A 23,091-nucleotide genomic window follows, 5' to 3' on the forward strand; every position below is an offset into this window, starting at 1 on the left:
TGTGGGACTCAAAGAGTCTTTTTTTAATTCACACTACACATGGTTCTTGCACTTGTGTTTATTTCAATACCAAGTTCCCTCCAAATTCTTCATCATGTTCCAACAGATTCAAACAATTTGATTTTTTGAATATTATGTTCATACATGCTATTAACATAAGAATCAAGTTGGCCGAATTATATCATGTTACTGGCAATTAATCTCTAAATTATATTAATATCTTTTGCTATGTATACAGTCTTTTAACTCTAGTGATGAAAAGATCCAACAACAATCTTCACCGTCCAAACATCAATGGATGCGGTATTAAAAATAGAGTTGTTGAGATTAGCATCATGCAAACACCACGTAGAAAACATGAGAGAATCTATATTCTTCAATTTCCCTACCTCTTACTTACCGTAGTCAGAAGTAGAAGAATACTTAGTCAAATGATTAATCATCAAGAAATTGAAGTATTTACACTTTTTTTTGTCGTTCCTTTAAATAGGAAAACACATATCTTGACCAAATTAAATAAATAAATAAATAAATAAGAAAACACGTGTATCTTTCTCTTTTCATTTTCTACCCTTTTGCAATTATCATGATTTGATTAAAATTTGTAAATATTTTTATAATACTCTAGAACAATTTTGACATTTTATATGTGAAAATTCGTTAAAATATTTGCACAGCAAGCATTGCAAATTTTATGTTGGTATAATTTTTTTTGGCCCTTAATATAAATTTTGTATGTCCCTTAATATTTTGTGTCAAAAAAAATAATGTCCCTGAATATTTATTAGTGACAACTATTTATTCCATTTTTTTAACATTAATTAATGCACGAGATATAAATTCAAATTAATCTCTTTGAGTCCACATTTAACAAATTTTTGTTTTGAACAAGCCAAAATAAGATATATATTAACAAAAACAGTCACCTCAGCACAAGATGTATCGAGATAGACTACTAAAGTTTACAACGAGTCAAAGAAAGAAAATAGAAAGAAAATCATACAAGACCCAAACAAAGTGAAGGATTGAACCACCAACTATGGTAGTTTGAAGTTAACGTAACACTCGTTGGCTTCTGTAAGAAAAAAAACTTGATCTTATCCAACAATTGATTAGGAGTATTTGTTGAGCGTCCAAACAATTTGTGATTTCTTTCCGTCCACACAACCCAAGTGCATGCAAGCCAAATGAACTGCAAAAATGATCGACGCGCTCGAGAACGACATGTTGAAACTTATTAGACTTTGGTACGAAACTTAAATTTACAAATAATTGTAAAAAATTGTATAGGTACGAAATATAACCTATTAAAAATTTAAAATAACTTAGACACAAATTGTTTTTTAAAATAACTCTATCTTGTAAAAATTGTTCAATTGAAGCTACAAAAAATAATATTTTTGGAGAGACTAAGATTAGTAATTCGAAATTTTTATTTCTCCACACTAAAAATGGATAAGTCTAATCATTAAATTATTAGATATAAAAAATTGACATGTCACAACCTATTTACGCGTAATGTTATTAAAAATCCTCTTAATACCTTCGACATTCTATGTGGGACTTCAGCTGAGTTGGTTAAATATCTATTCTTAAGGTGTACGACTTGTCTTCATCCGCCTGGTACCCTATTGTTAGGTGCTCAGGGGTTGAGTTTATTTTGTGAAATTCTGGTATAGCAGAAGACAAGTGTTGTCCACGATGTTCAGATACTTGTCGTAACACTTGTCTTAATAGTAATAACAACAAAGCAGGACATTAAAAACATATACTGAAAAGCATAAACAACACACATAATTGTTAACCCAGTTCAGCATAACAGCCTACTCCGGGGGCATACCAAGCCAGGGATAAAGTCCACTAAATAGTATCAATTCGAAGATCACACAGCAAACTCCTCATTTACGATCTTCTCACTTAATCACTACACGTGCTATACTTTCTACCTAAGACTCACCTAGGTATAAGGTCCTCCTCAACTCCCTCTTCAATCATAGACAGCGATTGGATCAACAGAACAATTATGAACAAATAGTATGGTGGAGACACACTTCTTTAAACCGGATTCTACTCTTGGTTAAAAGCTCTTGAGTAAATCACAAATACAACTCGATAAACACAGTCCTACTCAGGTATTAAACCAATACGTGAGAGGCTCACAAATAACAATGAATAGACTAAACTCTAATTGACACTTTGACAATTGCAGCTTTAGTCAACATACACCACGATTAGAACAGACCATCTTTGTGCTTCGATAAACAGAGGCAACACCCAGAGAGGTATACAAAGTAATGTGAAGAAGATTTCCTTCTTGAACTTGGCTGGGTTTTGATGATAACAAACTCTCATCACAAATGAAGAAAGGTTATGGAGGCTCAACAAGAGGAAACAAGATGAAGACCAAGTCTTAGGATTTTTAATTTAAATTATTTGTAAGTATGGTCCTTATCTTTGATTTATTATTTTTAATAAATATATAACTTAGAATGCTCAGAAATTATTTTAAAATTAATTACACATAAATTTCTAATTTAAATATAAAATTTCATATGAAGCAAGTTTTTAAAATTATAAAAAGATGATTTTGAAAAATAGGTGTCAGGACCTTTTAAATCTGTCCGTTCGTTAACCGAGTTAAAAAGATTTGTTGCTGTTTGTAATCCCAAACTGTGCAACGTTTGAATTTTGAAAACAGATCTTTTTACATCGCCTTTTCGTAACAATTGATTTAATTTGTTATGGACAGAATACACCTTTTGTGAACCATTGTGATTTTTAAACATAACTTTTTATTATAAGATTTTTTTGAAGAGTTGTCTTGCTTCATGGACATTTTCTAAAGCCTCTATAAATATATTTGTGATCATTACAATTGTTAAGAACAACTTTCACATTCACAATATTTCTAAGTTATTAATATCACTTTTTCTCATAAACCTTCAAACATATATCTTGTGAAACTTTGCCTATATTTTCATATCCATAAAAGTTTCTGAGCACTAAGATATATACATTATTTAAAGTGATATTGACTTGATAACAGCCATACATAGTTTTCTTCATTCTTAACTTTGTATTGTTGCTTGTTTTCCAAGTTTGTGGAAACAAGCGTGTTTGAGAGAAAGTGTGGTGCTTTCTCTTTGTGTTGTATGAGAATTTCACCATAGGTTTTGGTGAAGATTCTTGTTGTTAAAGATAGTGGGGTGCTATCTTGTGTTGTATGTTAGAAAGATTGTTAGGGGGTCTTGGGGTAAGATTGCTTGTAACAAAGATTCTAACATAGTGAATTCCTTCGCGGGGTGTGAAGGGAGTGGACGTACCAATAGGGGAACCACTATAATTCTCTTGTGTCGATTTTCTTCTTTTCCCTTCTCTCTTTATTTTTCTGCATGTTGTTCTTACCTTCATCATAACTTTCAAAGAAAAATAAAGGAATCCACAACATCTCTAAAATAACCAAAAAAATCATAAAACCTAATTTACCCACCTATTAGGTTGCACTCTTAAACTTACATGTAAAGCACAAGGCTTTACAAAGACACGAAACCCTAAAAGACTACATCTTTGATATTCCGTTTTAATTCCAGTTTCGGTGAGAAATACAGGGTTAGCAGCACCCTTTATATAGCAGAACCTTCGTGGGCTTTGAATCAATAAGCTTCTGCTCCAAGAAAACCTTCAGAGTTTATATTATAAAATTAAATCTTTTGATTCATTATAATTTTATAATAGTCTTGAGGGCCAAGTAACACAGTAAACCGCCTTCTGAAGTATAATCAACCACGTGCGTCTTGACGCACAAGCTAGGGTAAAATAATTCTTCAAGCAAATCTTCAAAAGATTGCATACAAAAATATAACACTTGCAGACGCGACATAACCTGTCATGAGATGTTGTTACACATGTTAACGCATTTGTCCCAACACTTGGTTAAAAGATGTTTTTGCAAAGTATAACCAACATACAAAAACCCAACATTTTGCCGAGGGGATTATACTGTTATTTGGTCAATTTGAATTTTCGGAAACAACTTAATTTGTTATTTTCGCGTGGCATTTTTACTCATCCTACGAGTTTCTCGCACCCAATTTTTACTCATCCGCTACTTACGAGTTTTCCGCGCGTCGTAATTTTACTCATCTGCTACCTACGACTTTATCGCGCGCCCTATTTTTACTCATCCACTACTTACGAGTTTCTCGTGTGCCCTATTTTTACTCATCCGCTACGTACGAGTTTCTTGTTGCCCTATTTTTACTCATTCGCTACTTAAATAGTAAAAATGAAAAAATTTGAGGAAAAAATACCGTTCGCTACTTAAGTAGTGGATGATACAAACTAAGTGCAAATCATCCAAAACAAAGTTCAAACTAAGACAAACTAAGTGCGACAAAAAAAAACTTGTAGTGCGGGAAAAAAAAACTCTTATAATACAAACTAAGTTCAAATCATCCAAAACAAATTATTTAGATTTTTTTAATTTAATCTTTTTTTATTATAATTTATTTGGACTTGCGGGCCGCCCGTGGCACATTCGGGCTAGCCCATATATTATTCGGGCTTTATCGGGCCGGGCTAAAAGCCCGGAAACAATGCGGACTAGGATTTTCAAAGCCCAACCCAAAAAAAAAAACCGGGCTTGGCTGACCGGCCCATTTAAGATAGCCCATTCGGACTAGCCCATTTTAACAGCTCTAACCAAAACACCCCAACGGCAAAAAATAGAGAAAGAGAAGAAATAAAAAATAAAAAGGTAAACGTTTACTATGTAATATGTGATTCATCCAAAGCTATTAAATAAGAACGGATATTCGCTGCTTAAAAGTAAAAAAACGAATATTGTCAAAAAAAATAATAGAGGTCGGGAAAAAAACAGATTTTTTTTGAATGCCAAAATATATCATAAGATGATAACCGGTCACTGCACAAGACGAAAAGAGGTCGGGAAAAATGGATCTACAAAACAAATGTGTAGTATATATGCGAAACACCAATGAAAAAGCTAAAATCAGACACCCCTCAGCATCCAAACTACCAAAGAGGACAATCAAGACCTAAAAAAATGACATTAGACTCTAACTTCCGATCTCGAATAAAAAACAGCTCTTAGAACCAAAAATTAATGGGGCAACGGTAGAATGAAAATCTAGGCAGATAAGTCCTCAGCTCGCAATCCACTTCCAAACAGTCAACACCGACGCAGAAGAGGCCAGCCAGATACAAAGAAACTTGCAAATCTCAACAAACTTGGAAACCATCAAAAACTCAAAAAAAAAAAATTCTGCAAATTTCAACAAATTTGTTAGTGGTTAGAAAATCTCATATCGAGAAAAGTAGTCACACACAATATCAACCACACAGCGAGCCGATATTCGGGGTCCTGCTCACCCATACAGTAATTGGTAAACAAAGAAAATGCATAAAAAATAAAATCCAAATACATAAAAAAATTTCCAAACAATGCATCAAAAAATACAGTAATTGGTAAAGGGAAAAAAAAAACTGCCGCTATCATATTGTCATTATCATGATCTTATCTATCATGAAGAAAAAATATATTATAAAATTCTTCCGCGCGCAGCACGTTGCCCCATTTATATTTATTTTAATAATTATGATATTTTCTTCATCAAGATTCAAGAATTTTCGTTGTCGACTCGTCACATCACATATAGACAAAAGGGAAATGTGAACTTATTGCTTTGGGTGTGATATCCACACATTTCTTTTAGATTTTATTGTTTTTTCTTTGGTGGCTTTTTCATTTGGTGTTGTTTTAATTTCTTTTTAGTGCGGAGTTTTTGTTTTGATTATCGCATCTTATACGGTATTTGTTCCGTCTTCGTACGGTGTTTGTTTTTTTGTTCGGATTTGCAGGTTTGTTTTGATTTAAACTCGGTGCAAATTTAATGATTTTACCATCATCAACGTTGGAGATTCGGATACATGATTATTCCGGACATTTAAAGTTTATCATATTAATTGTAGACTTTTTCATAGACATTAGGCTGTTTTATGCTATTAACTCGAATGTTGTGAGCTTGTTCGCAGATTCATCTTTATTAGTTTTTAGCGAAATTGAATATGTAATAATTTCGATCAATGTATTCTTTATGAATTTGAATGATAAATGAATATTGTTTTTGAGTAAAAAAAAAAAAACTATTGCTTTGGGTGTAGATAACTCAAGTAGTTTGACTTAAAGGTGAAAGAAATTAAGAATTAAAGGTTTAGGATATAAGAATGAAACAAGTTAAGGAGTAAAAATTCAGAGTTTAAGTCCTAACATGCTGAAAACAAATTAACACTAACTACTAATTAATAACGTTACTAAGATTACACATCTCCATCATGTTTGAACCACAATTTTCTCTCTCTTTTTTTTTTTTTAAATAAATCTCATCTTTTAAGATTCTATGTACTCCGTTACTTTCAAAATGGGGTAAGGTTTTGCATATATATATATATATATATATATATATGGGGTTTTCTAACTTAGACCCTAGTTAGGTCTAAGTTAGCAAAGTACACCTTTTCAATTGGACCAAAATACCCATTCTTTTAATTTTTGAAAGAATAGAGCAACATGGGCATTTCTGTAATTTTACATAAAAAAAAAATAACAACACGCGCCCCACCTTCTTAAACAATTAATAGACGTGGATCCAGTGTCGCGCGCGTACGGAAGGACCATGGTTACAGACCGTTGATTTCCATCAGACAGCCAAGATGTGATCTCATTAAGACTGTCTGATCAATCAGACAGCCCAGATCATCCTGATCTATCAGATCATCCTGTCTGCGCCACACTAGATTATAAGCTGGAGAGAGAAAATTTTGCTTTTGAAAAAGGCAGCCACGTGTCAGCATATGAATGGGTCTGCGTGATTTTTTTCATTTTATACTTTAAACTCGATTATTTCGTCGTAAATTAATTTTTTATTTTTTATTTTTTATACCAAAATTCATAATTTTTTTTTCTCTACAAATAGAGACTTGGTTCGTTTGATTTGGACACCGAAAAAAAAAACGCAATTTTTCACTACTTTAAACTCGATTATTTCGTCGTAAATTAATTTTTTATTTTTTATTTTTTATACCAAAATTCATAATTTTTTTTTTCCTACAAATAGAGACTTGGTTCGTTTGATTTGGACACCGAAATCCTTCTGAAACCATTTATATGGTAGAATGGTTTCAGAGAGTTGTAATCTGAAACCATTTTGCTGGTAGAATGGTTTCAGTAAGTTGATTATTAGTTATTTGCTTCTGAAACCATTTAGCTTGTAGAATGGTTGCACATAGTTGTATTCTGAAACCATTTTACTGGTAGAATGGTTTCAGTGAGTAATTTATTAATTGTGTTTGCTTCTGAAACCATTTATCTGGTAGAATGGTTTCAGAGAGTTGTAATCTGAAACCATTTTGCTGGTAGAATGGTTTCAGTAAGTTGATTATTAGTTATTTGCTTCTGAAACCATTTAGCTTGTAGAATGGTTGCACATAGTTGTATTCTGAAACCATTTTACTGGTAGAATGGTTTCAGTGAGTAATTTATTAATTGTGTTTGCTTCTGAAACCATTTATCTGGTACAATGGTTTCAGAGAGTTGTAATCTGAAACCATTTTGCTGGTAGAATGGTTTCAGTAAGTTGATTATTAGTTATTTGCTTCTGAAACCATTTAGCTTGTAGAATGGTTGCACATAGTTGTATTCTGAAACCATTTTACTGGTAGAATGGTTTCAGTGAGTAATTTATTAATTGTGTTTGCGTCTGAAACCATTTATCTGGTAGAATGGTTTCAGAGAGTTGTAATCTGAAACCATTTTGCTGGTAAAATGGTTTTAGTAAGTTGATTATTAGTTATTTGCTTCTGAAACCATTTAGCTTGTAGAATGGTTTCAGAGATTTGTACTCCGAAACCATTTTTCTGGTAGAATGGTTTCAGTGAGTTGATGTAAGGTAGTGAAAAATGAGATTAAGGTAGTGAAAAATTGGGTTTTTTTTTCTGTGTCCAAATCAAACGAACCAAGTCTCTATTTGTAGAGAAAAAAAAATTATGAATTTTGGTATAAAAAATAAAAAATAAAAAATTAATTTACGACGAAATAATCGAGTTTAAAGTAGTGAAAAATTGCGTTTTTTTTTCGGTGTCCAAATCAAACGAACCAAGTCTCTATTTGTAGAGAAAAAAAAATTATGAATTTTGGTATAAAAATTAAAAAATAAAAAATTAATTTACGACGAAATGATCGAGTTTAAAGTATTAAATGGAAAAAAATTAACGCAGCCAATCATATGCTGACACGTGGCCTGCCTTTTAAAAAGGCTTTCTCTCTCCGCGTCATCCTTTCCACCACGCGCGCCTGTCGGCGCGTGTGATGCACGCGCTCGATTTTTGTCAAATGAGAAGCTGCCACGTGTCTGGGGGGGGAAAAAGAAGTGGGGGGCGCGTGTAAAATTGCAGAAAATTACAGAAATACCCCTGTTGCTCAATTCTTTCAAAAATTAAAAACATGGGTATTTTTGTCCAACTCAAAAGGTGCACCTTGCTAACTTAGACCCAACTGGGTCTAAGTTAGCAGCCCCCTATATATATATATATATATATATATATATATATATATAGGGGTTTTCTAACTTAGACCCTAGTTAGGTCTAAGTTAGCAAGGTGCACCTTTTCAATTGGACCAAAATACCCATTCTTTTTAATTAATTAACCAAAATACCCATCAATGGACGCGGATCCAGTGTCGCGCGCGTACCGAAGGACCATGGTTACAGACCGTTGATTTCCATCAGACAGCCAAGATCTGATCTCATCAAGACTGTCTGATCAATCCGACAGCCCAGATCATCCTGATCCATCAGATTCCAGCGCGTGCACCACACTGGATTACACCCTGGAGAGAGAAAAATTTGCTTTTTAAAAGTAGGACACGTGTCACACAATGGTTGGCTGGACGTGATTTTTGTTCATTTAATACTTTGAACTCAATTATTTCGTTGTAAATTAATTTTTTATTTTTTTTTTTTTATACCAAAATTCATAATTTTTTTTTTCTACAAATAGAGACTTGGTTCGTTTGATTTGGACACCGAAAAAAAAATGCAATTTTTCACTACCTTAATCTCATTTTTTGTCTACTAAATACGTTACTTGTGTGTTGTAATTTAACACGCACCACTCAACCAACTCACTGAAACCATTATACCAGGAAAATAGTAGATAATATTCTGGAACTTTTGGTATATTTTATGAAATTTTTGGAGACCTGAAACTATTTTTAGTTAATTAAATGAGATAAAACGGTAATTAAAAACTAATGTTTGCTTCTGAAACCATTTTACTGGTAGAATGGTTGCACATAGTTGTATTCTGAAACCATTTTACTGGTAGAATGGTTTCAATGAGTAATTTATTAATTGTGTTTGCTTCTGAAACCATTTATCTGGTACAATGGTTTCAGAGAGTTGTAATCTGAAACCATTTTGCTGGTAGAATGGTTTCAGTAAGTTGATTATTAGTTATTTGCTTCTGAAACCATTTAGCTTGTAGAATGGTTGCACATAGTTGTATTCTGAAACCAATTTACTAGTAGAATGGTTTCAGTGAGTAATTTATTAATTGTGTTTGCTTCTGAAACCATTTATCTGGTACAATGGTTTCAGAGAGTTGTAATCTGAAACCATTTTGCTGGTAGAATGGTTTCAGTGAGTTGATGTAAGGTAGTGAAAAATGAGATTAAGGTAGTGAAAAATTGGGTTTTTTTTTTCTGTGTCCAAATCAAACGAACCAAGTCTCTATTTGTAGAGAAAAAAAAATTATGAATTTTGGTATAAAAAAAAAAAAAAAAAATTAATTTACAACGAAATAATTGAGTTCAAAGTATTAAATGGAAAAAAATCACGCCCAGCCGATCAGACAGCGACACGTGTCCTGCTTTTAAAAAGTAGATTCTTCTCTCTCCAGGGTGTAATCCAGTGTGGTGCACGCGCTGGAATCTGATGGATTCGGATGATCTGGGCTGTCTGATTGATCAGACAGTCTTGATGAGATCAGATCTTGGCTGTCTGATTGAAATCAACGGTATGTAACCATGGTCCTGCGGTACGCGCGCGACACTGGATCCGCGTCCATTGATGGTAATTTGGTTAATTAATTAAAAAGAATGGGTATTTTTGTCCAACTAAAAAGGTGCACCTTGCTAACTTAGACCCAACTGGGTCTAAGTTAGCAGCCCCCATATATATATATATATATGGGGTTTTCTAACTTAGACCCTAGTTAGGTCTAAGTTAGCAAGGTGCACCTTTTCAATTGGACCAAAATACCCATTCTTTTAATTTTTGAAAGAATAGAGCAACAGGGGTATTTTTGTAATTTTACCAACCATATACACGCACCCCCACATTCTTTTCCCAAAATACCCATTAATAGACGCGGATCCAGTGTCGCGCGCGTACCGAAGGACCATGGTTACAGACCGTTGATTTCCATCAGACAGCCAAGATCTGATCTCATCATGACTGTCTGATCAATCAGACAGCCCAGATCATCCTGATCCATCAGATTCCAGCGCCTGCGCCACACTGGATTAAAACCTGGAGAGAGAAAAATTTGCTTTTTAAAAGTAGGACACGTGTCACACAATGGTTGGCTGGGCGTGATTTTTGTTCATTTAATACTTTGAACTCAATTATTTCGTTGTAAATTAATTTTTTATTTTTTTATTTTTATACCAAAATTCATAATTTTTTTTTGTCTACAAATAGAGACTTGGTTCGTTTGATTTGGACACCGAAAAAAAAACGCAATTTTTCACTACCTTAATCTCATTTTTTGTCTACTAAATACGTTACTTGTGTGTTGTAATTTAACACGCACCACTCAACCAACTCACTGAAACCATTATACCAGGAAAATAGTAGATAATATTCTGGAACTTTTGGTGTATTTTATGAAATTTTTGGAGACCTGAAACTATTTTTAGTTAATTAAATGAGATAAAACGGTAATTAAAAACTAATGTTTGCTTCTGAAACCATTTTACTGGTAGAATGGTTGCACATAGTTGTATTCTGAAACCATTTTACTGGTAGAATGGTTTCAATGAGTAAATTTATTAATTGTGTTTGCTTCTGAAACCATTTATCTGGTACAATGGTTTCAGAGAGTTGTAATCTGAAACCATTTTGCTGGTAGAATGGTTTCAGTAAGTTGATTATTAGTCATTTGCTTCTGAAACAATTTAGCTTGTAGAATGATTGCACATAGTTGTATTCTGAAACCATTTTACTGGTAGAATGGTTTCAGTGAGTAATTTATTAATTGTGTTTGCTTCTGAAACCATTTATCTGGTACAATGGTTTCAGAGAGTTGTAATCTGAAACCATTTTGCTGGTAGAATGGTTTCAGTAAGTTGATTATTAGTCATTTGCTTCTGAAACCATTTAGCTTGTAGAATGGTTGCACATAGTTGTATTCTGAAACCATTTTACTGGTAGAATGGTTTCAGTGAGTAATTTATTAATTGTTTTTGCTTCTGAAACCATTTATCTGGTACAATGGTTTCAGAGAGTTGTAATCTGAAACCATTTTGCTGGTAGAATGGTTTCAGTAAGTTGATTATTAGTTATTTGCTTCTGAAACCATTTAGCATGTAGAATGGTTTCAGAGATTTGTACTCTGAAACCATTTTCCTAGTAGAATGGTTTAAGTGAGTTGATGTAAGGTAGTGAAAAATGAGATTTAGGTAGGGAAAAATTGGGTTTTTTTTTTCTGTGTCCAAATCAAACGAACCAAGTCTCTATTTGTAGACAAAAAAAAATGAATTTTGGTATAAAAATAAAAAAATAAAAAATTAATTTACAATGAAATAATTGAGTTTAAAGTATTAAATGAAAAAAAATTAACGCAACCAATCATATGCTGACACGTGGCCTTTCTTTTTTAAAAAGTTTCTCTCTCCGCGTGTGGGCTGCAGCCACGCGCGCCTGTCGGCGAGTGTGATGCACGCGCGCAGATTTTGTCCAATCACACGCTGCCACGTGTCCTGGGGGGTGGGAAAAGAAGTTGGGGGCGCGTGTATTGTTGGGTAAATTACAGAAATGCCCCTGTTGCTCTATTCTTTCAAAAATTAAAAAAATGGGTATTTTTGTCCAACTGAAAAGGTGCACCTCTAACTTAGACCCAACTGGGTCTAAGTTAGCAGCCCCCTATATATATATATATATATATATATATATATATATATATATATATATATATATATATATATATATATATATATATATATAGATAAAGAAATACATTTATGTTGTTAATTAAAAAAGAAAAGGACAATTTTCATTAAATTAACTCTGTTAACGATTGATGTAAGTAAAATATACTTTAGGAATGGTGTACACAATAATTATTAGAAGGTAAAATTAAAAGAAAATAAAGTTAAAACCTACATTCATTTTGAAACAAATACGTTTTCTTGGTGTAATGATCCATTAGCTTGTCTCCATAGTATATAATAGAAGTTCACCGAATTGTAAGGGTTGAGTATACCTTATAATGCTTATAATTCAAATATCTGCTTATTAAAAAAAAGCAAATACTTTGTACTAAAATTACTTTCATTTTAAGACAGAAGAAATATCATGTTAATAAGTGTTTTAAATTCGCTAGTTTTTTTTTTTTAAACAAATGGGTGTAGATGAATTTGCAAAACTTAAGTAAATTAAATAAAAAAAAAAGAGTACAAAAGACTAGGGGGCTTACAATCTGATCAAGTAAAACAAAAAACGAACAACACAGGAGGGTGAGAAAATTGCTCTTTAGGCCCCCTTGCATTGCTCTCAGGCCCCTCAAACTAACAAAATTGCCCCTATGGTAGTTTCAGTACTTAGGATCCGAACTAATATAACTTCGGAAGATAGAATCCGAACTCTTTTTTTTTTTGAAGTTCAAATTTTATTAATAAAAGGCAAAGCTATGTACAAGGAGTACATAACCGCCCAAGAGAGATACAAGGAGGAAGCAGCTGCTCCCATAAGGCCGAAAAACACAAAAACAGCAACAACACAAAACAACATAAAACAGAACAGATCGTAACACAGGGAAACAACACAGCAGAAGGAAAAAATGCAGCAACACAAAAACAGCAAAAATCGCAACAACTCAGAAAAGGATCTGAACTCTGTTAAGCAAGAAAGAATCGCAAAGAGCAGTGAGAATACAATAGTAATGAAAGCTTGAATGATTGCATAAATGAAGAGTTGTAATACACAAATCTTGGAGAGTAGTTGCATAAATAGCTACTATAAAAGAAACAAAATGCAGGGGATAGAAACAACCTATTAACTGATGCAAAACAATAACTATGATCTTCTGACAATTAGGATTAGTGACTCAGCAGAATAAAACTAGGCAGCAATATCAAATATTTCCTTGGTTGGCAATTTGTGTATCTGAAATATCAATTTCAGGACCTTAAATTGAGAGTAAAATTGAGAGACAACCTGAAATACATGACCTGAAGTTCAACTTGAAAAATCAATTGCTTTGAAAATAGAGTAACACAATTACCAGACAATATGCTAATACATATTAAGATAATAGTGTAAGCTTTTCGGTAGACGGAAACCGAATCGGCGCGTTTTCGGTAGATAGAAACCGAATCGAAGCATTTTTGGTACATAGAAACCGAATCGAAGCGTTTTCGGTAGACCGAAACCGAATCAAAGTGTTTTCGGTAGATAAAAACCGGATCTAAGGAAGAGAAAGATGAAGATGAAGATGAACAACAACAACAACTGCGACAGGGTGAAAAAAAGCTTTTTTGGAAGATGCTAACAGATTCGTGCGTCTGAATCAGGTTGGAAGATGCTAAAAATCGCCCTTTGCTTTTACTGAAAAATCCATAAAAAAAATCGGGTTACGGGTAAAACCACACCCAACCCAAAAAATTCACTGACCCACTAGTGCTATGTTTTTTTGAAATAGTTTTTATGAAAATACTAAAGGTTTTGTCATTTGATCATTAAATATTTTTATAGTGTAAATAAGTTATACTATTTATTAAGAAAATAAAAAGATTGAATAATTTTTATAAACAAATATCATAATTCATTGCTCTATTTTTTAGAAAAATAAAAATATTTAATAATTTTTATAAATGATTCATCGTTTAGTAATTTGATATAAAAAAACATAAAAAAATCATTTGGATAGCACAATATTCAACCCGTAAATTAGTGGATTTACATAAAAAACTTGGTTATTATTTTTTATAGTAAAAAAAAGTTACACTATTTTTCAAGAAAATACAATGGATGAGTTATTTTAATGAAAAAATATGATGATTCGTCATTTAGATATTTAATATTAAAAAAGTAAAAAATAATTTGGATAACCCATGATCCAACCCAACCTAATCCGAAAATTAGTGGATTTACCCAATCCGCACTACAACATTTTTGGTCATAGACTACATTTCAAAAAGGGTGGTCAAAAGGGAAAAAAACAGTGGCGTTTATTAAATGTGGAATTTGCGGCCGTAGCCTTTTCTCAAAAGCCACGGTTTTGTGCAGTTTAGTCCATGGATAACAAAAAAAGTGGTGTATAACTTTCAAAAAAAGCGACGGTTATTTGATTGGTATTAGACCACAGTTTGGTTTACGCCACGGTTTCTTAGTTGTTGCCTATACATTAGTTTTGTAATTGTTGCCAGTACATTAGGCCACAAATTGCACAAACATAACCGTGGACTATAACCTTTTGGCCACATAAATAAAGGGTTGCTAGAAAGAATAGGCAACAAAACAATATTGATAAAACTGTGGGCTATAATTTTTGGCCACACAAATAAAAAGCACATTGTCACCTGTATATTTCTTTCATATGCCATCTATCTATGCATTTTTCTAAATTGTATTAATAATTAATATTGCTTTAAATAACTAAACATTAATTAAAAAATAGTAATCATTGAGTAAAACAAACATAGTACATTAACATAATTAAGTCTTGAGTAAAATATATCTAACAAAGTTGTCTTACAAAATATTGCAACATCAACAAAAAATCAATCCATGATTCCTTCATTATAACAAGTTTATACCTCCAAAAGTCAAAGCAACAATGTCTTGCATTTCAAAAAAAAAAAGTCTTCCATGCCATTGCAATGCTTCATTCATTATGATCTACGGGTCCAAACTGTAGAGAAAAAAATAATATTAATAAAAGAAGGCGAAGTATACTCTAACTTATAATTAGGATGAGCTACATGGCAAGGATAAATAATCATCCACCCATATCTAATATCATGACATCTACACTAAATTAAAGATTCACCAAACAAAACAAACACAAATATCTTGGAGATAAAAACACAGCAGTTTAAATCATAAAATGCTTTCTACAATATCTTGGAGCCAAATTGAATCAAGTTTTTCAATGTCTTGCAAACACAAATATTGAACAAAAACTTCCTAACTTCACACATGTATATAATTAATATGTTAATCAACAACTTTCTAGCAAATGAAATGTGTGGATTAATCTAATAGACAGGAAACAAGAGAATAAACATAAACATTATTTTTTTTGTCATCTAATAAGAAAGTAAATCATAATGAAATTGAAAAGTGTGTAAATCAAAACCTAAACTAACAAATTGAAAAAAAAAACCATTAACAACTGAAATTTGGAAATTAAAAAGTAAAAAAAAGAAAATCTAATTATGAAAATAACAAACCTAATTATGGATCCACACCAGAGTAAGGATTAAGGGTGACTGTTCCAGGTTACCTAAGGCCGTTTATGCATTCTTTCTTCTCGTTACCCTTTTGCTTATATGGCCACGGCTCCTTTATTTTAGACCACACTTTTCATCGTTGCAAGTTAAATCTTTAAAGGTCACTGTTTTTTAGCGTAGACTAAATGCAACGGGCAGAGAACCATGGTCTATACTCTATATATGCTACGGTTTTATCCGGATTTTAAAAGCTCACGAAAATACTCATACTTTTTAGTCAACAGTTGCAAAAGGGTGGACTATTCTATTTTTAGGCCACTGTTTTTTAGGCGTGGCAAAGACTTAGGGTGGCCTAAAGTAAAAAATGGTGTAGTGCCGGCCCAACGTTGTAACGGGTGGTTATTTTACTAGACCCAATTCAGAGCACCCTATGTGGTTCGGGTTTTGGTTTTGGCTAAACCCAACCCAATCCGGCCATGTACACCCCTAGACATAATAAATGAACCCGATCACCAACACGATAATGGATCACTAACCAACAACTCATTAAAGCAAGCAGTGACGACCATTTTTAGCCAAACATCCGAGGACCTAATCTTAGAAATCCAGTACCAAATCACATATCGTAGATTGCACAATAGGTTAGCACAAATCATGTTCTGGATCCTACCACCACTATACTTGAGCATGGACTGGCCCTAAAGAGAACAAGAACACAACAGGCCAATGGCACAAAAAATCAAAAACTAACAGGAATAGATCCAATCAAAATCAGATCTGAAGCTTATCATCTAAATCCAGATTCAAAAACCATAAACAAGAGCAACCATAGAAACCAATAAAAAAAATAGTGAAAAGAACAATTGTAAACCTAAAAAAAGTTGAATACACATTTTTTAGGAAAATATTTCTATATTAGTTTCATTAGTTTGTGCCTTTAGAACATTTGTTAACATTTTTCTTAAAATTAAATAGAAATTAGAATATACTTTAATTTAATATTATAATAAATTTTAGTCTTTAAAAATAAAAGGGAATATTTTAATCCTTTCAAAAATATTTATTTCATTTTTTTGTTCCTAATGGGCATAATTTTAATATATTGTTGACATTTCTTTAACACATACGAATTTTGAAATAATAGGTGAACACATCTTAGACAACAAATATGATAATCTTAACATTCATATGAATATAAATCGATCAATAAAAATAAAAAATGAAACATAAAATGTTTAAAAGAGGAAATCAGGACAGAGGGAGAGAAGAAGCAGTGTGAAGTGTGAGCCTTCTTCATTTTTTCGTTTGTGTATAAATCGGGTATCCTCTGCGTACAATTGTAGCGATTAATCCTTCGAGTCTTGTGGGACTTAATGGATGTCAAATTCTCTCTAAGAGTTTTCAAGACCCCTGATTAAGTTAGAAGAGACTCGCGTGCCATCTCATCTAAGTGTTTTTGATTTTCTTCATTTGTTTTCGATTGAATTGAATCAACTTTTCTTTTCTCCTTTTTTATGTTCATTATTTAAGTTATAAAAAAAGAAGTGAAAAATGAAAAAAAGTGACGAGGTTTTACTTTTGTGTTTCTTTAATTTAACTATAATTAAAATATTACACTAATAATATTTAATTTTAAGATTTTAATAATAACATAAAAAAAAGTTCATTTGGAACAAGATTCGTGAGCTTATGTAAAAAAGTTGGTATTAAAATTGGAAACAAAAAATTTAGAGGATCAAAATTCAAAGAAAATTTTAAAAGGACCAAAAATAAAAGTTAATATATCTTGAGGGACAAAAAATATATTAAACTTTTATTATAATTTTTTATCATTAATATAAAAAAACAACGATTTTTATCCATTCAAAAACCTAGTGGAAGAATGAAGGGGGGAGAGAGAAACATGGAGACGAATAGAGGGAAGAGAGAGAGAGAGAGATGAGAGGGAGTTAGGGATAAAGAGAGAAGAGCAGGAAAGAAATGGAAGAGAGTTTTGTTTTTGAGTATTTCTAATACTCATATTTTGTATTCCGGCCGTTTTCTCTGTTATATATATTTATTTGCCACTCAAAAAAAAAAAAGAAGAGAAGGATATGTGAGAAACGGCAAGGAGAGAGAAGGGGGGGAGAGAAAAGAGACTAAGGATAGGTAATATTTTTTTAAGTGGAAAAAGATAAATATTTTAGATAACTTATACTTTGAAAAATAAATTTACCTGAATTTTGTGAAAATAAAAAATTTCAATTTTATGTACCAATTTTTTTTTTTCAAATTTTATCTACCTCTCTTGTTGTCATTTTTGTTCACTCTTATGAAATCAAATACCGTGCAACTAAAATTTTGTTGTCAGATCCATTATTTTTCAAAAAATCAAACATGCTCATTGTATTGTCAGTGTGAAATCTCCTATATGTTTTTTATTTTTTATTTTTTATTTTTTTTTTTATTTCAAACTCTGATTTTGTCTATTCTATTTACTTCTTATCCATCTCATAATTAATTAAGTGCTAATTTACCAAAAGAAATTGTTTTAAAATAAGTGACGTTTTACTTTTTCAAATATCCCTTTTTATTAGATTAGATAAAATATCCCATTTAATTTCTATCTCTCCCTTTTTCTTTTATTATTGGCTGTTACCATCTCTTATATATGTTGATGAGTCAAGAAAAGTTGTCTGAATTAAAAAATTGACAATTTATTTTAGATAATTTTTTTATTGGCTGTTATTACCATCTCTTATAAGTAGTACTCTAGTAGTTAAAAATTTATCTCTTGAAAAAATAAGTTGAGAAATTCTAAATTCGAACTCTAATTCCTAAATATAAAATGAGATATATAATTTTAGTCATTGTATTTGTTTGTGATTAATGTCATAGTCAGCAAACTAATATTTAATACAATTTTTTTCTTACCTATGAAAATAATATAGTATCTATAGCATATAAAAAATTCTCTGCACTTTTGTATGACGTATCTTGACTCTTCAAAAGTTCAAGAACCCATCTAAAATTTTAAGCACAACAAAATGGGCCAAACAAGATTTTATATACTTAACTACGGAAAAGTGAGATAAAAAGGCATGTTGTTGGATTTTAAAATATTGGATTCTAAAAGAAAGGATTTTAAAAGCTTAATAATGTCCCTTGTGTCACTCTCTTTGCAAAATAGAATATCTTACACTTTATAAATTGTGATTGAATGAGTTCATACAAGAAAGTTAACATATGATGACAACAAAATTCTATAGGTAAAGGTAAAAACGTGAGTATACGCCATAAAACTTATATAGACATAAGTTTTATTCCGTAGACTTTGATTCAATATACCCGTAAAAGTTAGCCATCTCAATAGCCTATAACTACAGTGGTTTTAAACCGCTGGAAATGAGTAGCTACTAATTTACTAAACACTTCATTTATGAAAAAAATAAAAAATCTATATTGAACAAATCTCTTCTTTTATATCTATGTTGGACTACTTTACTTAATATGCCACATGAATCGAACTATATCAATTAGAGAAAAGACAAAGAATCACTACAAATTTCCTAAAAGATTGACTTGTAAGTTGTAACTACAAAAAATATACCTAAGCAAAGCAATGTTGGGGACGCGAAGGGAACAATAAATTCCATTAGGTTTTTATATAGAATTGAGGAAGAACACAATTGAAATTAAAACTAACCATAAACATCAATTATAATACAAACTAGAATTTTCTTCAACAATGGAAGGAAATGACGATGAACTCGTGAATGAAATGTATGTTTTTCTGCAACAACGGAGAGAGATGGTTAACCTTGTGTTTTTTGCAATACGGGGGGGTGGTCGGAAAAAATGTAGCTCAAATAGTTGAGATCAGACACAACGGCAAAAATGATCTTTCATATTTTACATTTTTGTATCAATATATTACGACAATGGGGTATGAAATTAGGCTCGCTAGTCACAATATTCTTAGAGGGGGGAAACAAAATTTCTACGGTTCATAATACATAGCTCGCGAGTAAAAGAGATGAAACATTAACAAAATTCATTTTTCAACAACCGAAAAATTAAAATACAAAAAAAAAATAAAAAATAAAAATAACAAGAGAGGATTTTATTTGATTATGTTAAAAGAATAGAGCTTTCCTATACCCACGGAAGCCTACACCAATGAAATTAATATGTCAATAAGAAAATGTTTCCCCGCACCCTTATATTTATACCTTCACTTCCAAAAATCAATTTTTTTCCGGTATTACGTTATGTTATTTGAGTTTACAATAAATTTGACTTGTGGTGACAGATAAAACTGTCACTAAAAGAAAACAATTCGTAGAAATATCTTGTTCTGATTTATACCGGAACTGTTTTTTCAAAGTAACCAGTTCAATGTTACTTAACAGAATACCTTCTAGAAAATTTCTGATCTTTTATTTGAATACAACAAATTTAACTTGTAGTGACAAACAAAAACAGTCACTAAGAGACCAAAATTCATAGATATAACTTGTTTTCACCTATACCAAAAATGTTTTTCAAATTAATCCGGTTCATTGACCCTCTTCACCGGAACAAAATTTTTTAAAATTTCCGATCTCTTATTTAAACACAAGAACTTTTACTTATAGTGACAGATAAAATTTTGTCACTAAAAGTACAATTTTCAAAGATGGCTTGTTTTCACCCTTTTACAAATTAGTTCAGTTTAGTGTAACTTACATGAATACCTTGTTTAAAATTTTCGTTCTTTTGTTTAAGCACAAGAAATTTGACTCGTAGTGATAGGAAAAAATATTACTAAAAATATAAAATTCTTAGATATATCACCAAAATCCGTAGCAAAAACTGTCATGTCGGAGTGAATTCATGTGTGGTCCAAAAGGATAAAAAAGTAAAGGACAAAATTAAATTATTGTGTGATTTGTGGGGATGAGTGTATAATTATATAGATCGAAGAATTTTTTCTTTTGTAGGTATATGCTACTTTATACCCTCAAGTTTATCCTCCATCGATTTCTGTATGTATAATTGTATATGCTAATTGCACCCACAAATTTTATTTTTCGTCGGTATATGATTTTTTTTTCACTTAAGGTTTTTAGGGATAATTGGGATATATATTGGAACAAAATTGGTTCTAAAGCCCCAAATATAATCTATAAGTTTTGATGATAACAATAAGTATTAAATGCGCAATTAGTTGTACTAATATTTACTTTAAGTGTGCATGATCTTATAAGCAAATTCTGATAACTATTAAGTTCTTAAGAAAAGAGATAAGTTCTGAAAGGTTTCAGAAGCAAAGATAATTCAAGAGGCTCTTGACCCTTAAAAAGTCTGAAGACTCAGAGACAAGCGTCCATCAGAAGCAAGAAGTCATCAGAAGATGACCAGCACATATGCGTTGATTAGTAACTATCATGCCAGATCTTTACAGAGAACGTTGAGATTTTGTAAAGGGATCTTTCTCTGTTTTGGCATCAGGAAAATAAAAGGATAATCAAACTTATCAACCACATTCTTAGTTTGGAGAAGAGTCGGAGTCAAACTGTCAATATTTCTCTGTTTGGTGTGTACAATATCCCAAGGAATAAAGTAGTAGATACTCATTACCTCTTTAAAGAAACTTGTTCCTGTCATCACCAAACTGCTCAGTCCAACTCAGCTGGCTATCTCATCTTTGCACAACGATCATTTACAAATGGAGCATGTCATTTGCCTATAAATACAAGACTCCTTTGTGAAGACAAACTAACGAATACGTTCTCATTGATCATATTCTTTGCACTCACTTTGATATTACAAACACTCAAGTTTTGAACCTTTGAATTTCATTCATACCTAAAATACTTTGAAGTTTGTATCATCAACTCATTGTATTTTAGATTTAAGGTTTCAATAGTTCTTTGTATTATCACAACAATCTTTATTTTTCTTTAAGATTTAGAAGTCTCTTGCTTTATGCTTGAGCATTGGTTAGAAGTCTCTTGCCGTGTGCTTGAGCATTTGTAATCTTGTGTGATTATAGTGGAAAATCCCTTGGAAGTGCAAGGGGACTAGATTACTCTCGGTTTGTGAGTGGAACCGGTGTATATTGCTTGTGTCTATCTTCTCTTCCTTGATCTCTTTATCTTTGATATTGCGTTGTTTAATCCCGGTCCCGAGTATTTGGAGGCCCTGTTTGAAAATTAAAAATGGGTCTTTAATAAAAATATAATTTTTTTTTAAAAAAAAGTCATTCTCTATTTAAATTGTAAATAACATAAAAATAGTCATCATAGTAAATAACATGTAAAACCGACATATTTTAATCAATAACATTGAAATACATCTTCAATCTAATATCATTATCAACTTTATATTTCCTTCGGAAAAAAAAACTTTCTTGTAATGTTGCTTCATTTTTTACAATCAACCGCAAGTTACTTATAAAATTAAGAGTGTGTCTATTAATTTTTTTTTTCTTGAGTAATAAAATAGTTTTTGTAGTAACAAAGTCATTAATTTTTTTTTACATATATAAATTTTTTAATAAACCGATATAAACAAGGAGGCCCCTAAATGTTTGAGGCCCTGTGTGGTGGCTCAACTTGCACACCCACAGGGCCGGCCCTATTTAATCCGCTGCAAACAAGAACCAAGCTATAACTTGAAAAAGTTTTAGTTTTTCTTAAAACACAATTCAACCCCCCTTTCTTATGTTTTCACCTTCAATATATATTCCCCTTGCAATGTGGACGAGTTTTAGTTTATTCCCCGTAATATTTTTTTTCAATTATCCTCTGTAATGTGAAGATTTTGTTAATTACTCCTCCATGAAATATGTTGACTTAAGACTCCACAAATAACGTGGCATGGTTAGTGAGAGGATAAACCAAAATTGGCTAATATTAAAGGAGGCAAAATGACGGAACTTAAGTCAACGTATTCCATGATGGGCTGGCAGGGCCATGGCCCGCCCCAAAGTTTTTAATTTTTTTCATAGCTATACTATTTAGTGGCGGTTTTAAACCCCTGCTAAATATGATATGTTTTTTTTAGTAATTCTTTTTTGCATATTTGCTTTATATTTATAGCGGCCCTCCCCAATATTTTGAATTAGCTCCACCATTAATAGAGGAGTAATCGAAAAAATCATATTACAGAGGCGTAAACCAAAACCCACTCACATTGCAAGGGATTAAACACCTATTAACCCAATTTTTTATCTATAATAATCAGTCAAACCCAAACTTTACCTTTGATATTTTTGTTGATAAACAAATTTTAAAAAATGTCTTTTGTATAAAATTGAGCTCCTTGTGTAAAGCAACTTTCTTTTTCCTATTCTTTGGTATATATAGCTTGCA

The sequence above is a fragment of the Trifolium pratense genome, linkage group LG5, assembly GCF_020283565.1.
Source record: "Trifolium pratense cultivar HEN17-A07 linkage group LG5, ARS_RC_1.1, whole genome shotgun sequence".
Classification (NCBI taxonomy): Eukaryota; Viridiplantae; Streptophyta; class Magnoliopsida; order Fabales; family Fabaceae; genus Trifolium; species Trifolium pratense.